The sequence below is a fragment of the Myxocyprinus asiaticus genome, chromosome 32 (assembly GCF_019703515.2).
Source record: "Myxocyprinus asiaticus isolate MX2 ecotype Aquarium Trade chromosome 32, UBuf_Myxa_2, whole genome shotgun sequence".
Classification (NCBI taxonomy): domain Eukaryota; kingdom Metazoa; phylum Chordata; class Actinopteri; order Cypriniformes; family Catostomidae; genus Myxocyprinus; species Myxocyprinus asiaticus.
The window spans coordinates 39,211,558-39,230,498 of NC_059375.1; the positions used below are offsets into that span (position 1 = coordinate 39,211,558).

The 18,941-nt window shown below is 41.6% G+C and overlaps 1 protein-coding gene across 1 annotated transcript in view; it reads left to right on the forward strand.

Moving 5' to 3' along the window:
- LOC127423643 (transcription elongation regulator 1-like protein) overlaps nt 1-18,941 on the forward strand; it is a 130,925-nt gene that overhangs the window by 8,506 nt on the left and 103,478 nt on the right. The gene's annotated exons all lie outside the window — the stretch shown is intronic.

Genomic DNA, 18,941 nt, shown 5'->3' on the forward strand with positions numbered 1-18,941 from the left:
CAGCTCATTATCAGTCATAATTTGGCTTAATCAACTTGACCGTGCAGTGAAGACTGCTTAAGAGAGTGCAATGAAGACTCATAATGAGTGTGCACTGAAAACTAGTTATGCCATTTGATTCTGACAACCTGACAAATGTATAATACATACTGTACTGACCTTTCAACTTTTTAACTCGTAAAAATGAATATGCTAGTGTTGTTATTTAAGAAAGTATTTTTAAAAAAAGAGTCTACCAGACTGTCATAAGTATAATCTGGTCAAGCACAGGCACTTTATTACTTTATGATATATGTATAACTTGATTATTTACACAAAATCTGATCTCATCATGAATTCTGCAACAGTAGGTTGAACGTTTTAAGCTTAAATCTGTCTGTGCGCACTGAAATTCGAATCGCTGCCCCCAGTGGCCGAAACTGGAAGTGTTGTTGAACTTTAATGGGCACATGTGTGCTCCAGATTCTGGGTAAAATGTCCACAGAGGGGCGCCAAAAGCGGGTTGTTAAGCGAGTTGTTTTTATTTGTAAATTATGTAATATGGTCAACAAGAATGCATATTTTTATTAAATCTATGTCTTAACCCAAACCCTAACCCTAAATGTAGTTGTCAATGGAGTGCAAATGTCATTTTATAGCAAAAATGCAACCTCCGAATCGCGATCACCAATGTTTATGTGAACACGATTACTAAAAAAATTTCACGGGACCAGAATCCGTGTCTTGGAGCTTGCTTGCACAAAGTGTTATTAGTAGCACTAGAAGGAAGTGTATTTACATTGGAATTGATGGAAAAATGTATGATGTGGGATGGTGCTTGTCAGTAATTTGGCTGAATGCAGTTTATTTCAGGGTGCATGAACTTTCAGAAGATACATGTCGATTTTGCCATGTGATCATGTTGCAAAATTAACAGGAATTCTAACAGAATGTAAGCTAACAGGATGGAAATAAATAGATACATTTAGTCGTTGCTAACTGATTGAGGGTTAGCTTATATGAGGGTCTCACCTTGAGGTTTATTTCGATATTAATTTTAAAATTTCTTAAAGTTTTGATATAACCAAACTGATTTCTGTAATTGTATCAAACTGGATGGAAAATTTATAGTGAGTAAAACCAACCAATACCACAAAACATCACATAGTTCATAAAATCCATCGCTAATACTTACTGGTGTCTGTGTTGAAGTTTTCTCACCAAAATGATCACGTCCTGATGTCACGTCCTGGAAAAGATGTCATTAAGGAACTGGCTTTTGTCAGAGGGATATTATAAAAGGCTAACATGATGGAAAAACAATAAATAGATTAATGATTATTGCTTCGTAATTATTTTGTGCTCCCTTGCAATAGCTTTATCCATCACTCATGGACATTAAGCATGGTTTTACAGTAACCATTGTTGAACTATGGTATTTGCAGTGCTGGATAGATTACATCTGAATTGTAATCTGATACTGATTACTAATTAAATGTCTAAAATTGTAGTCAGTAATGCAATCTCTTGGATCACATTTTAAGGTAATATAATCAGATTTCTTTTGAATTACTTTTGAATGACTTCTGACCTAATTCTTGTTGGTTTGATGTCACATGTTTTTGAGTAGGATAAGCTGAACAATTTTGACATTATGTTGCTTAAATGCATTACAGGAAATTTACTGAATGTATCAGAATATGAGAATTGATGTGATTTTGTGTGTGTGTGTGTGTGTGTGTGTGTGTGTGTGTGTGTGTGTGTGTGTGTGTGTTTTATTCGCTATTTGTCTGTATCTGAGTGAAAAAACAAGGCACTTACAATGTTCTTACTGTGGCAATTTTGGCATTACAAATGCTGTTCATGTGTGGTTAAAAAATCAGACCAGTAAAATTTGTAATATATTACATGTAATTTGTTACTTCCCAGCACTGGGTATTTGTAGTAAAACCATAGTAACCACATAATTTGCCATGGTGTAGTACAGTAACTATATTTCAACTATGGTATTCATAGTAAAATCATAATCATTAAATTTACCATGGTTTTACTACAGAAACCATATTTTAACGTTGATATTCATAGTAAAACCCATTGTAATAATACAGGAAAAACAAACCTATGGTAATAAAAATGATAGTCATTCTGCAAAAAAAAAAAAAAAAAAAATAGACATAGTTACGACAGTTGTATTATTGTAACACCATGGTTAAGTTGAGGTACAAGTTCTGTGGTTTTTAAAACACTTGTTCCTGTGGTAAAACATGGTTAATTTTTGTAAGGCATGGATAAAGCTGCTGTGCGGGAACACAAAATAATTGTGCGGGAACACAAAAATATTTCTGAAAATAAATTCCCTCCCTGTCCTCTAAGGGGCTCTGTATAATTGTGATATGTGATAAAAGAAAATAAACTAGCATGATTTCCATCTTTGGGCATATATGATGAGGACATTAAAATATACTGCATTGTAGGAATGACCCGGCAAGATTTTGGGACAGAACCCTCAGAATTGATAGTATTCTCCCAAGATAAAATTACCCACATTGAACAAGCTAAAATTGAAAACAAACCAGAGATTCATCGACAATTTAGCGGTGTATCAGATAGCACTACATTTAATTCCAAAATCTCTTCCCCTCCAGCAGCGAGCAAGTGTGCTACACTTATGCTCTATCCTCCTGATCATAAGCCTTTATCCGCAGACACTTTCAGGTAGGCTGATGAATTAGATAGCAGATGCACTAATGTGCGTTCAAGGATTAGTCCTTGAGAGATTAAAGTTCACTCCTGTAGAGACTTCTCTGTCTTTCAGATTTCAAAGACTATAATGAGAGGAAGTGAATGGAATATCATAGCAGCATAGATTCAACACAAGATCTCCTAGACTAAGGCTGAACTGACAGTAAAGATTTGACCTTTGTGGTTGTTGTGCCTTTACAAATTCGAGACTTCAAGTGTGCTTGAGAATAAAGTGAAGGCACTGAAGTGTTTATACTATTGATAAGAGTCAGTGAATATAATATGAATTTAAAACTCTTCAACAAGACAAAGCTGTATTTCTTACACTTCAACTTGAACCTTTTAAGAGTTTGAAACATTGAAAAACAGCTGTGTTCCGAATGCCTTACTACTATACTAAGGGCTGTCCTTAGGGCAATGCAACCGGTGCGGTCGCATCAGGTCCTCCACATTTGATCATGCCATGGGCCCCGCCCTTTGCTTTGGATGGCCCTGACTATACTATTCTTACCATTTATGCAATATATAATATGTAATTTTTAGTATGCAACATTTCTTTGTGCATGTAATATCCGGATGACTTACTACTTTTGGCAAAAAATCACTATACTACAGACTGAACAAATAACATTAGACAACAAGTAACACTGAACAAGTAACAACACATTTTTACACAATCTTATAAATTAACAGGCCGTTATCATTTATTTATGGTACTTTTCAAAAGCCTTTAATGTATAGATTTGACTGTTTTAGCCTTTCCCAGACCCAGACTTTTAAAATTAAACTAAAAAAGGCATTATAAAAATAGAAATTAAATTTTTAAAACTAAATTAAATTTTTACAACTATGATACCTTAAACAAAGAGTGAAATAAACATCAACCAATCTTAATATTTATGGTGGGTAAAAAAAAAAATGATATATACTTTATCGTCCAAAAATTATGACATGTAATTTGGTGTCTGTGGCAGCGGGGGCGTGGTCAAGCATCTCTCCGGAAAGAGAGAAAGCGGTAAGGGCGCTTACACCTGAGCTAAATTATGTCTAACACCTGACTCTAATTTCAGTGAGCACGGGGAGAGCGGCATAAATAGAGCCACACTGCAAGTAGAAAAGAGAGAGAGCCTGGGCACCACAGACCCGAACAAGAAGCAAGAGTTTTGTTATTACAAATGATGAGAGTTTTATTTTGGTGAAGCGGTGTGTGATTATAGTTCAACTTAGTGAATAATGCAAAGACGCTGAGACTGCAATTGTGCTGCAAAGTGAAAATAAATCCTTACCTGAACCAGGAAAGCTGCTTCTCGCCTCCTCTTTACAGTGTCATTTTCACCACACCAAACAATTTTGCCCCAAATAAAGATTTTTTTCAAAAGTGTACTTGTTAACCAAAATGACAAACGTGTTAGTGAAGAGCATGCTTGAGATGAAATATGAGACAAGTGATGTTTACAAAGAAAATTCAAAGTACTGTAAATATTACTGAGTAGAGTATTTTTATTGGGCGTTATACATACAGTGGATATAAAAAGTCTACACACCCCTGTTAAAACAGCAGGTTTTTGTGATGTAAAAAATAAAATAAAAAAATAAATCATATAAAAAAAATGTCACCTTTAATGTAAAAATTACATGCAATGCCACTGAAAACCAACGTGACACATTTCAGAGAAAAATAAATAAAAAACTTAGAATAACCTAACTGCATAAGTGTGCACATACCTGAACTAATACTTAGTTGAAGCACCCTTTGATTTTATTACAGCAGTCAGTCTGTTTGGATAAGAGTCTATTAGCTTGGCACATCTTGACTTGGGAATATTTCCCCACTCTTCTTTGCAAAAATGTTCCAGATCTGTCAAATTGCGAGGGCATCTCCTGTGTATGGCCCTCTTCAGGTCAACCCCCCCCCCCCCACACACACACACAGATTATCTATAGAATTCAGTTCTGGGCTCTGGCTGGGCCATTCCAAAACATTAATCTTTTTTTGCTGAAGCCATTCTTTTGTTGATTTGGATGTGTGCTATGAATCATTGTTGTGGTGAAAGATCTCTTCATTTTCAGCTTTCTAGCAGATGCCAGAAGGTTCTGTGGCAAAATTGACTGGTACTTGTAGCTATTTTTGATTCCCTCCACCTTCACTAAAGCCCCAGTTCCAGCTGAAGAAAAGCAGCCCCAAAGCATGATGCTGCCACCACCATGCTTCACCGTGGTTATGGTGTTCTTTTGCTGATGTGCTGTGTTGTTTTAGTGCCAAACATACCTTTTACAATTTTGGGCAAAAAGTTCAATCTTGGTCTCATCAGACCATAACACATTTTTCCATATGGTTTTGGGACACTGGATATAGGTTTTTGCTGGGCTTGGATGTTTTTGTTTTTGTCAGAAAAGTCTTGGTCTTGCCACCCTGCCCCATAGCCCAGACAGATGAAGAATACGGGAGATAGTTGTCACATGTAGGGAGCAACCAGTACTTGCCAGAAAGAGATGCAGCTCCTTTAATGTTGCTGTAGGCCTCTTGACAGCCTCCCTGACCAGTTTTCTCTTCTTATCAGTTTTGGAGGGACGTCCTGTTGTTGATAATGTCACTGTTGTGCCATACTTTCTCCACTTGTTGATGACTGTCTTAACTGTGTCTATGGTATATCTAATGCCTTGGAACATTTTTTGTAGACCTCACCTGAGTGATACCTTTCAACTAGTGGTGATTTCTCAGGACCAGCAAAGTCTTCTCTGCTGGCGTAACATGCCTAATAAATAAATATTTTTTCATCCTTTCATTCTCATTGACCTTTTTGCCTATGTACTGTATTTTCAATTGCTTTCCATTAATCTACAAATGAATAGCAAATAACAAACAAAATTATCCAATCAGAATTTATTCCTCGATGCTTAAAGGCAAAGTGTGACAACTGTTTCACAAATCGCATGCCCAAAGCCATGCTCCTTAGCCGAAGCAGCATGTGCGCCTGAGCTCCACCCTGTCAGGCCTTCAGAATTTCTGCAGAATCCCCCAACAGTGTAAGTGAATAGGCATCAAAATCAGATTGTCAGATTCATCATGATTTATTTGTTCTTGTGGGTGTAGTCTTTATGATATGTGTCCCAGTCCAGGCCTTCTAGCTGGCCTTGAGTGACGCAATCACACTTTAACTGATGTACATAATTTGAAAGTGAAGAGCCCGAGATCTTGTTCATGATTCGGCTGTCATCACCATTGAGAAAGAGATCCTTATGGATTTAAAAACCTGAGCTGTTCTGCATGATCGTGCGATTGCTTAATTAAACAGGAAAGGAGGAATTATTTTCACTTCAAGCAAATTGGTAAGTGCTTTTTGCACTGTTATAGCAACATCAGGAGTTTTCTAAGTGAAAATTAGGCTGCTTGAGCATTCAGTGTTGGATCAAGTTTTGAAAAGTAACCGTGTACCCTGATGAAACAAAATTTATTGCAAGCAAAATTCAAATTGCAAATATTATTTAAGAGCTTTTTCTTGGTATTAGGTCTCCTTGGTTCTGGCTTTCGTGTGTGGATGTGTTTTTAAAATGTCAATTGGTATTATTAGTTGACTGCCACGTAATGTATGATGGGCATATGGCATCTTATTCATTGTGAAACTGTGTTTTCTTAGTGGCATGAATCACACTAAAGGCCTAGACTTAAAATGCATGGGCTGTGGCTGCTTTCAACAATGAGATCCTGTTGATGCTTTGTAAGCTCTTTGTGGCCCATGGCTCTTGTAGTAGCATGCAACCAAGAAGATGTCAGGAAAATCCTACAGCTGATATTTATTTGGAGTTAATCAGAGTCACAGAAGACAGGCGTGTACTATTTCACATGAGTTTGATGATTGGTTGATTCTGAACACAGCCACATACCCAATTATAAAAGGGTGTGCACACTTATGCAGTTAAGTTATTCTAATAAGTTTTTCTCTGAAATGAGTCACTTTGGTTTTCAGTGGCATTGCATAGGTTGAATACACATTGCACAGTAGGCTAGCATTACATTCCAAATAATAATCAACAACACTTTGAATTTGGCCAAAAGAAGGGATATTTCAAATCTAGCCCGCCTGTGATGCCTTAAAATGCTGCCTAGGCAGCTCACTAAGAGCATGTGTGTGTGTGTGTGTGTGTGTGTGTGTGTGTGTGTGTGTGTGTTCAGTCCACCCAGTTTTGTCTAATATCCCTCACAGTCAGTTCTTTCTAGTGAGTTCAAACAGGCAAGAAAAGGCAACACAAAAAGCAAAAGAGTTTAGTCTGACAAAGAAAGAAAGAGAAAGAGTGTGTGTGTAGAGGAGGGTGAGTCATGGGCACTATACATTTTAACAATGGAACACTTACTGGTGGGTTTTGAATAGTAATTTAGTAAAAATATTTGAAAAATGCTTTTTTCCTTCAGCTTGTGACAGTTGTTACAGATATAGCACCCTGGATACTAGTATCTCTCTCTCTCTCTCTGAGGTTCAGACTCTCTTCTGAGGTAAAGGAGTAGCCCAGTTTGAGTATCTTCAACCTGCAATGTATATGTGTGCCATAACGGTATAATGCACATAGAACCATAATGAAGCTCTTGTGAATAGGTCACTCACTCACCTCAACTTTACAGCAGATCAGACTGATGAATCATACTCAAACTCAACATTAGAATTGTCTTTAAACACCAATTAGAGTTGTTATATGTCCGTATCCAACTGTGCATATACACTACCGGTCAAAAGTTTTTAAACACTTACTCATTCTTTAAATGTGAAAAAAAAAAAAAAAAAAAAAAAAAAAAAAATATATATATATATATATATATATATATATATATATATATATATATATATTTATTTATTTTCACATTTTAGAATAATAGTAAAGTCATTAACACTATGGAATAACATAAATGGAACTATGGGAATTATGTTGTGACTAAACAAAATCCAAAATAAATAAAAACTTTGTTATATTTTAGCATCTTCAAAGTAGTCACCCTTTGCCAAGAATTTTCAGAAATGTACTCTTGACATTTTCTCAACCAACTTCTTGAGGTATCACCCTGGGATGCTTTTTAAACAGTATTGAAGGAGTTCCCATCTATATTCTGGGCACTTATTGGCTGCTTTGCTTTATTATTTGGTCCAAGTCATCAATTTCAAAAACTTTTTTTTTTTTTTATTATTACATTTTAGATTTATAATGAAATAAATCAATATGGTGGCACAATTATATTTTTGTCTACAAAACTAATTTAAAACATTTAAGCATACACCTTCAGATCAAAAGATTTTTAAGATCATGGAAACATTTCGGTCAAGTGTTTCAAAACTTTAGACCAGTAGTGTATACAGTAGCACATTAGACTTTAATGGAAAATCTCCCTGTTCCAAACCTGCAAGCTGTTATATTTTGGTGGAACACAAAGGGGAATTTTTTAAGAATCTTCAAGAAGCTCATTATACATCAACTGTTTGTTGTGACCACATCTGTAAAGCTCCTAAAAGGACAAATAATTATCATTAAACTACACTAAAAGTAATCCATATGACTTATGATAAGGTTCCATTCATTAACATTAGTTAATGCATTAGGTATCATGAACTAACAATGAACAATATATGTTTTACAACATTTATTAATCTTTGTTAATGTTATTTAATAAAAATACAATTGTTCATTGTTAGTTCATGTTAGTTCATAGTGCATTAACTAATGTTAACATATAAAACATTTTTTTTTAAATGTGTTACTATATGTTGAAATTTGTTGACATTAACCAATATTAATAAATGCTTTAAAAGTACTGTTCTGTTTATTGTTATTTCATGTTAATGAATGTTTTAATCTAACATTAACAAATAAAACCATATTATAAAGTGTTACCAGTAAAACTGACAAAAACTATTAACATATGACATGATGAAATTTTAACTAAATTTAAAGGACATTTTCGTCAAAAGATATAAATTCTGAAAAATAAAATAAAAAAAATAATAATAATAATACTGCATGCTAATATAGATGCAGATCAGTTTTTGCAACTGATATTTTTAAGATGTATCCTGAACACTGTATTTACCTCAATGCCTGCTGCTTAAAAATCTATGTATAGATTTGAAACAAAGTACATTATACATATTATTATATTCTTACATGCCATGGAGGTAATGTACAGTACCTGTATGAGAGCACCAACAAATAAAGGAAAAAACTTTAATATTTTATTGGTAAATGTGTTTATATACAATGGGAAATCGGGGTAATGGCCAAATGGTTTTTGCTTAAACCGTTTATGACCTTACCCAAATAAAGGAAACTGTTTAAGCCGTTTACATGATCTTACAAATTGTCGGCTTATGCATATTTGGCGTAAGATTGGGCATGTAACATGATTTTGGTTGAACAATAAACTGCATCTGGTATTTTATTCATTTTGGACTTTTGTAGCCTTTATGTCTGTGCCCGTTACAGTAAGAAAAGACTAAGAACTGTTTTGAATTTTTTTTTTTAAATCAAATGTAAAAAATATTGGCAGATTTATCAGTTGTTAGCCTTTTTCACAACCTTAGTTATCGGTATCGGCAAATTCCACTATTGGTCCACCCCTCATCTGAAACAAGAAAAACAAATTTTCTCCTGTCTGTTCCCTGTTTTCTTAAGTTCACAGGCAAGATGCCTATTACTAAATCTACTTGATCTTTGTCCTCAACTTTGACAACAAAAGGGCAAAATGGATCAAACCATTTTGGAATGCACCTCAGTGTGAGTTACAGTATATACCCTATGCACAACAATGCATTCGCGAAAAATTTCAGACTTCAGAAGTACATTTCAGCCGTGTCCAGAAATCAGGTCCTGCTTGAGTGGTATTGGAAGACTCAAAAGTTGTTCATTCAAAGTCATTTTCATGGGCTCGAGCCGTTGATAAGCGTTAGCAGAGGCAGTAATTGGTGCCAGAGGGTGTGTGCCATTTTCAGTATCTGAGACTGTGAGGAAGTCCAATTTGTGTCCTCACAGTCACACTTTCTTCCCGCAGGAAAATTCTCAATGTCTGCAAACACATTGGCACAGGTCAGCAGCAGTTTAAGAGCTTTTCCCTTAGGTAACAGCTTACTTTATTAGCAGCACGACATATTCTCTAGATAAATTGGTGAGGCTCTCACAGTAGCTGCCTTTGTTAAAACAAGATGTGGTGTTGTTGGAGACACATTGGTGTTTTGTTTTTTTTCATTCAGAGTGCTGATGTTTGGTATTATACTTTGCTTGATTTTAAAGGTGCACTTTTCCCCTCATTAAAAGGTAACACCTAAAGAAGCTACTTATGTTAAAATGTGTTAAAGAAGTTGGTCACCTAAAAGTAAAAATTCCGTAAAAATGACAAATGGATCCTGCCTCACCTGAATTAGGGTTTGGAGGATGGATACAAGCCTCTGAATGCCCAGGGATGTGGGTAACCACTGGAGCCAGTGAGGGTGCTTACTGAGGGGGACCAGCATCAGGAGGTGGGCAGAATTTTTGACCAACTGAGGTGAGCTCTGCGAGCTGCGACGCTATCATCTCCAGAGCCCGGACAGATGCGGAGATTTGATCCTGCTGATGTCCCAGCAGGGCTCCCTACTGAGAGAGAGCGGAGCGAAGAGTAGATTCCTCCATTGGGTCCATACTTGGCTAGATTATTCTGTCAGAGAGCGAGAGTGAGACAAAGGGACCCAAAAGCAGAGGAACAGTTCAAAGGAGTTATTTACAATAAATGATAATGTTAACTGTGCTGGCGAAGACTGGAGATCCCGGCACCAGCTGCAGTAGAGGGAAGGAGTCTTGTGAATGAGTGTGCACCGTAATCGCACAATGGCCAGATCTGTGAAGACTGTGTTCGTAGCGAGTGTGTGCGTTGTGGAAGTCAGGAGCAGATCCATAGGAATCCTCCATAGAAGCGCAGTGAGGTTCAGAGAATAATGGGCAGCAGATTTGAAGGTAATCACATTCCCGACATGTGGGCAGAGTTGAGGAATCCTCCGTTGATGATTTGCGAGTGCAGAGAACAAGCGTACAGCAAGCTGGAAGGTAACCACACTCCCGGCATGCTGGCAGAGATGGGCAACCAAACAGATACTCGAGACAGGACCAACTAGGCAGAGAGAGTGAGGTAAGGTACTTCACATCAAACAATAATCTAGCAAAGATACTGAGAACACAAAGGGTTTAAGTAGAGAGTGAATTAGAGGAAAACCAGGTGTTGCTAGCACACTAATTAGTGCCATGTTCCCAGGGAAACACTGATCATGCATGCCGGCTTCGCCTGCGAAACATGAGGGAGAGAAAATAACAAAACACACAGAATAAACTGGCAAACTCACCAGAGCCGTGACAGAAGGAGAAGGGAAATGACAGGAAAGGAAAAGGGAGACAAAGAAGAAAAAGGAAAGGGAAAAAAGGACAAAATTAAAGGAAATGAAAAACAGGAAAGGAGAAGAAAGGAAAATTAAAGAAAGGAAGAGGAAAAAGGAAAATGGAAAGGAAAGGAAACAAAAGAGAAAGAAAAAGGAAAGGAAAGAAGAAAGGGCAAGGAAATGTAGAGAGAAGGAAATGAAAAAAGAAAGAGGAAATAGGAAAGAGAACACAAGGAAGAAGAAATGAAGGAAAAATGAAAGGAAAGGAAATTAAAGGAAAAGAAAGGTTAGGAGAGGAGAGGAAGACAAAAAGGAAAATGTGAAGGAAAGGAATTGATAAAGGACAGGAAAAGGAAAGGGGAAAATGATAAGAAAAAAGGAAAGGACAAAGGAAAGGAAAGGAAAGTAAAGGAAAGGAATGGAAGGGAAGGAAATGAAAATGAGAGTAGAGGGAAATGAAAGAAAAAGAAGAGGAAAAAAGAAAAGAGGAAAGGGAAAGGAAATGTAAAGAGAAGGTAATGTAAAAAATGAAAAGGAAGAAAAAGAAAACAGGAATGACAGGAAAGGAAAGGGGAGATGTAACACGAGGCAAGGAGAGGAGAGGAAAATTAAAGAAAAAGAAGAGGAAAAAGAAAATGTAAAGGGAAGGAAATTATAAAGGACAGGGAAAGGAAAGGAAAGGAAAGGAAAGGAAAGGAAAGTGCTAACAGCCTTGTGCAGTCTTAACATATGGCTTGAACTTGTTCAAACAGGATGCTTTCCCACATTTGAAAGAAGAAGCATTGATCTGTCTGACACACTTTCAAGGCAGACTATGTGTGAATATTAATTATACACTGTGAAACTCCAGACTTTTATTAGTGTATTCCAGTGTGCAAATTAAACTATGACTTTGATGGAGGTCAACTTTTCTTTAAAGGAACTTATATAAACTCAGCAAAAAAAAACAAAAAAAAGAAACGTCTTCTCACTTCCAACTGCTTTTATTTTCAGCAAACTTAACATGTGTAAATATTTGTATGAACATAAAAAGATTCAACTACTAAGACATAAACTGAACAAGTTTCACAGACACGTGACTAATAATGTGTCCCTGAACAAAGGATCACAACTGAATCACAACTGAAGTAACAGTCAGTATCTGGTGTGGCCACCAGCTGCATTAAGTACTGCAGTGCATCTGCTCCTCATGGATTGCAACAGATTTATCAGTTCTTGCTGTGAGATGTTACCCCACTCTTCCACCAAGGCGCTTGCAAGTTCCTGGACATTTCTGAGGGGAATGGCCCTAGCCCTCACCCTCCGATCCAACAGGTCCCAGACATGCTCAATAGGATTGAGATCCAGGCTCTTCGCTGACCATGGCAGAACACTGACATTCCTGTCTTGCAGGAAATCATGCACAGAATGAGCAGTGTGGCTGGTGGCGTTGTCATGCTGTAGGGTCATGTCAGGATGAGCCTGCAGGAAGGGTACCACATGAGGGAGGAGGATGTCTTCCTTGTAACGCACAGCATTGAGATTGCCTGTAAAGACAACAAGCTCAGTCTGATGATGCTGTGACGCACCACCCCAGACCATGATGGACCCTCCACCTCCAAATCGATCCCACTCCAGAGTACAGGCCTAGGTGTAACGCTCATTCCTTCGACGATAAACTCGAGTCCGACCATCACCCCTGGTGAGACAAAACCACGACTCGTCAGTGAAGAGCACTTTTTGCCAGTCCTGTCTAGTCCAGCGAAGGTGGGTCTGTGCCCATAGGCGACATTGTTGCTGGTGATGTCTGGTAAGGACCTGCCTTACAACAGGCCTACAAGCCCTCAGTCCAGCCTCTCTCAGCCTATTGCGGACAGTCTGAGCACTAATGGAGGGATTGTGCATTCCTTGTGTAACTTGGGCAGTTGTTGTTGCCATCCTGTACCTGTCCCGCAGGTGTGATATTCGGATGTACCGATCCTGTGCAGGTGTTGTTACACGTGGTCTGCCACTGCGAGGATGATCAGCTGTCCTTCCTGTCTCCCTGTAGCACTGTCTTAGGCGTCTCACAGTACAGACATTGCAATTTATTGCCCTGGCCACATCTGCAGTCCTCATGCCTCCATGCAGCATGCCTAAGGCACGTTCACGCAGATGAGCAGGGACCCTGGGCATCTTTCTTTTGGTGTTTTTCAGAGTCAGAAGAAAGGTCTCTTTAGTGTCCTAAGTTTTTATAATTGTGACCTTAATTGCCTACCATCTGTAAGCTGTTAGTGTCTTAACAACTGTTCCACAGGTGCATGTTCATTAATTATTTATGGTTCATTGATCAAGCATGGAAAACATTGACGTAACAATAAAGTAACAATAAAGATCTGTAAAGTTATTTGGAGTTCTAAAAAAATTATCTTTAAAATACAGTGTCCTGAAAAAGGGACATTCCCTATTTGTCACTCACTCGACGTTGTCGATGTAGTGACACTAGGGGTCACTCTTGGGAGCCCCAAACACCTCTGATCTTTTTTAAAAGGCCAATGAGAATTGGCAAGTGGAATTTGCATGCCACTCCCCCAGACATACGGGTATAAAAGGAGCTGGTATGCAACCACTCATTCAGATTTTCTCTTCAGTGCCAAGCGGTTCTATTCATTGAGCTGAATTCATCCGGCGAGTTCATTCACCTCTCTCTGCTGGCTCTAACGGCGCATTTCAGCGGCTTCTCCCCCTCTGCATCTGTGGTTTGCAGAGAACACCCCTAGGTACTTTGCCAGAACATTTAAAAGAGTATATTCTAAAAGAGTATATTTTTTTTTCTGAAAGAGTGGCACACGGAACGTCTTTTTAAAGATGCCTTTCCGTTTGTGTGTTATTCCTGGTTGCGGTCTTTATCTCCCCGTTTCCGACGGCCACGATCGCTGTCTTACGTGTCTGGGCGCTGCCCATGTGGAGACATCGTGCGTGGATGGATCATGTCCTCGTTGTGAGAACATGACCATGGCAACGTTGCGGTTGCGGCTTGCATTCGTAAGAAAGCAAGCCAACCCAGCGGCTCTCCGCCTCGGTCCTTCTACCTATGGGTATGAGGCCATGCCGGTTAGCAATGGGGGCAATTTGGGGACCTCAGTGGGACCACTTTCGCTGGGCATCCCCCCATGGACCTCCCATTCCCCAGTACGCTCACTTGGCCTGGTCGCGCGCTCGGACAAGATCGCCAGCTCGTCTCAGGGTGAGTTCAACCCCTCATTCAGAGCCCGGGAAGAGGATGAGTTATCGAGCACAGCACTGGAGAGTGGGCTCGTCCAGTCAGATGCAGAGGCTTCGACTGGGCTTCCTCCTTTGGGAATGGTCACCCAGTCCCAGGCTCATGCAGAAATTATGGACATATTTTCCTGGGTGGCCGCGAGTCTCGGGCTAGAGTGGAACCCTCCCCCCGCCCCTGTGCGCCCAGCTGGTGGGCAGCAGGAGCCAGGTAAGTGCTTTGATGTCCCTGGACTCAGCACGGCCATGGGGCTCGGATCCCCTCGACGTGGCACCTCGAGCTCCGCCCCACCGCGAGGCCCCACCCGCTGGTACGTCCGACATGATCATTCCCTTGGTCCCCCTTGCCCGGAGTTTGGACGCGTGGCTCGCGCTTTCCAACCCGTCGCGATGGCTGGTCCGGACCATCCGACTCGGCTATGCGATTCAGTTCACCAGGAGCCCGCCCAGGTTCAGCGGCATCCGCCTCACTTCAGTGAGAGAACGCCGCTACCTTGCGTGCGGAGATCGCTACCCTTCTGCGCAAGGGCACGATAGAGCCTGTCCCTCCAGCCGAGATGAAGAAATGGTTCTACAGCCCTTATTTCATCATACCAAAGAAAGGCGGTGGGTTGCGACCAATCCTGGACCTGCGAGTACTGAACCGGGCTTTGCACAGACTCCCGTTCAAGATGCTGATGCAAAAGCGCATTCTACCAAGCGTCCGGCATCAAGATTGGTTCGCGGCGGTAGACCTGAATGACGCATACTTCCACATCTCGGTCTTACCTCGACACAGACCCTTCCTGCGTTTTGCCTTCGAAGGGCAGGTGTACCAGTACAAGGTCCTGCCCTTCGGCCTGTCCCTGTCCCCTTGCGGTCACGGAGGCAGCCCTTACCCCTCTCGATGACTGGCTGATCCTAGCTCACTCTCAAGAGTTACTGTGTGTACACAGGGACCGCGTGCTTCGGCACCTCAGCCGATTGGGGCTTCAGGTCAACTGGGAAAAGAGCAAGCTCTCCCCGGTTCAGAGCATCTCTTTTCTCGGTTTGGAGTTGGACTCAGTCTTGATGACATCGAGCCTCACGAACGAGCGTGCACAGTCGGTGCTGAACTATCTGAAGGCGTTCAGACAGAGAACATTGGTTCCACTGAAACACTTTCAGAGGCTCCTGGGGCATATGGCATCCTCAGCGGCAGCCACACCACTTGGGATGATGCATATGAGACCCGCTTCACCACTGGCTTCGGACTCGAGTCCTGAGATGGGCATGGTGCCACGGGACACATCGCATGACCATCATGCCGGTCTGTCGCCGCCTCTTCAGTCTTGGACCAACCTGGTATTTCTTCGGGCAGGGGTTCCCCTAGAGCAGGTCTCCAGGCACGTCGTGGTTACAACAGATGCCTCCAAGATGGGCTGGGGCGCCGTATGCAACAGGCACACAGCTGCCAGCTCCTGGACTGGCCTGCGGCTGCGTTGGCACATCAACTGCCTAGAGTTGTTGGCAGTACTGCTCGTTCTGCGGAGGTTTCGACCGTTGATCCAGGGTAAGCATGTGTTGGTTCAGACGGACAACACAGCAACGGTAGCATAAATCAACCGCCAAGGTGGTCTACACTCTCATTGCATGTCACAACTCGCCCGCCGTCTCCTCCTCTGGAGTCAGCAGCGCCTCAAGTCGCTACAAGCCACTCACATCCCGGGCAACCTCAACACCGCAGCGGACGTACTGTCACGTCAGGTTACTCTCAGGGCAGAGTGGAGACTCCACCCTCAGGTGGTCCAGCTGATTTGGAGTCGATTCGGTCGAGCACAGGTAGACCTGTTTGCTTCCCGGGAATCCTCCCACTGCCCGCTTTAGTACGCCCTGACCGAGGCACCTCTCAATATAGACATGTTGGCACACAGCTGGCCCCCCGTACTATGCAAGTATGTGTTTCCCCCAGTGAGCCTACTTGCACAGACCCAGTGCAAGGTCAGGGAGGACTGGGAGCAAGTCATCCTAGTAGCACCCTACAGGCCCACCCAGACATGGTTCTTGGATCTCACGCTCCTCGTGACAACCCTCCCTGGCGAATTCCCCCGAGGAAGGACCTTCTTTCTCAGGGATGGGGCATCATCTAGCACCCACGACCAGACCTCTGGAATCTCTATGTTTGGCCCTTGGACAGGACGCGGAGGACTTAAGTGGCCTATCGCCCGCGGTGGTAGACACGATCACTCAGGCTAGGGCTCCCTCTACGAGGCGCCTGTATGCCTTGAAGTGGCGTCTGTTCGCTAAGTGGTGTTCTTCCCGACACGAAGACCCCCAGAGATGCGCAGTCGGATTGGTGCTTTCCTTCCTGCAGGAGAGGTTGGTGGGGCAGCTGTCCCCCTCCACCTTGAAGGTGTATGTAGCTGCTATTTCGGCTCATCACGATGCGGTAGATGGTAAGTACTTGGGGAAGCACGACTAGATCATCAGGTTCCTGAGAGGCGCTAGGAGGTTGAACCCCTCTAGACCATGCCTCGTCCCCCCATGGGATCTCTCTGATCTCTCTTTGGCAGACATCTGCAGAGCAGCGGGCTGGGCAGCACCCAACACCTTTGCGAGGCTCTACAATCTCCGGGTTGAGCCGGTCTACTCCAAGTAGTGGCAGGCACTAGCAGGTAAGTTCCAGGACAACTGGCCAGGTGTACCACTTGCGTATAGTGCCTTTCCCATCACTTGAGGGGAAGACATGCGCTCTTAACTCCCAGTAGTGTTCACAGACTGTGATCCCTGGATGACTTTCCTCCTTAGCCCTGTGGCAGTCGAGTTTGCGGAGAAACTCACTGCCAGCTCAGTAAGTGCGCTAATGAGGCCCTGTACTGAGATAGGTGCTCCACATGCACTGGTTCCCCGAAGGCAAACCCATGTGATATTTTCCACAAAATCATTTCCCTGTCGGTAAACTGTGTTTTCCTTGGGCAGGGGCCCCTCTACTCCCTGTCGCCATGCTTTGTAGAAACTCCTCCCCCTTTGGGTAGGATCTACCATGGGACCTCTCCATGTGACATACTTCTGACAAGGCTTGGTAAAGTCCATGTGACGTATTTCCACTCAAAATACACCCCCCCCCCCCTTTTTTGGGCAGGGTGTGGTCTCCACGGTGTCTTCCCCTTGGGAGTGACATCCCCCTGACGTAGACACTTCGGGCTTCCAATCAGTTAACAAATTCCACTCTTTTTGTGGAGAAAAGAGAAGAAAAAGAGGCCTTGGCTTGGCTAGCCTGTCCACCTATTTGTTGGGCAGTCGACTTGTTCCTGAAGGACTGTTCGACGCTCATAAAGAATGTTGGGGGAGGTTACGTGATGGCCTGGTGCGCTGGCTATGAGGCACACAGCAGTCTGCCCATCACACACCACCACTTCACGTAACACAGTTCAGTTAGTTGTGGCGTTTTGTATAGGGACCCCTAGTGTCACTACATTGACACAACGTCGAGTGAGTGACAGATAGGGAACGTCATGGTTACTTTCGTAACCTCCGTTCCCTGATGGAGGGAACGAGACGTTGTGTCCCTCTTGCCACAATGCTGAACTACCTGCTGAAATGGCCGGGACCTTATCTCGGCTCCTCAGCACAAAACCTGAATGAGTGGTTGCATACCAGCTCCTTTTATACCGTATGTCCGGGGGAGTGGCATGCAAATTCCACTCGCCAATTCTCATTGGCCTTTTAAAAAAGATCAGAGGTGTTTGGGGCTCCCAAGAGTGACCCCTAGTGTCACTACATCGACACAACGTCTCATTCCCTCCATCAGGGAACGGAGGTTACGAAAGTAACCATGACGTTTCTTTTTTTGCTGAGTTTAGGTAAATTTGGGCTTCATTCAAAGCACCAAACATAATTGCAATCTATTTTATCTGTTAATACAAAACATTATGTTTTTTGTGTGGGTATGAAATGTTTGTAATATGTACATCTATAATAAAGTGATAAATAATGACAGTTCTTACATATTATCAAATGTTCTGTCCGATCATGGCCTATGGTTCTGGTGAAATTTGTTCCCAACTACAGTATTTTTTTAGCTCAATCATAGATTACTTTGAAAGTCTACTTTTTTATTTTGCTGGCATTGATCCACTTTTACAACAAACAAAGGTGGTCAGCATTATTATCCAGCCTTTGTGTAAAAGGAAGAGCCCAGGAAGAGAGATACCATAATTCAGCACAAAAACAACTTTCCAGGGAGATGGCCTGAAGTGGTTTATTATGCAGGTAAATGAGGAGACAGATACACAAGCTCTGTTCCAAAACAAAGTTAGCTGCCTTCCTGTCTGATTTGGAACACTCAATTTGCAAGACTAAACAACTGATTTCAATAGAGTTGTCCATTAGCAAAATGATGATGCATGAAGTGCTAAGCACACACAATTATTGGGATAAACAGTACATTCTTAATTAGGTTTAAATATTTTTATCGATAATTTTATGTGAAGCATATATAGAATCAACTTTGGTAAAAAATAAATAAATAAATACAATTTTCATTTAGGCCCAGCTCATCGGAATCCAAAAGGTATTGCTTAAGTTGACCATACAGAAACAGATAACTGGCTATTGTTTATGCTAATGTCCACTATAGCG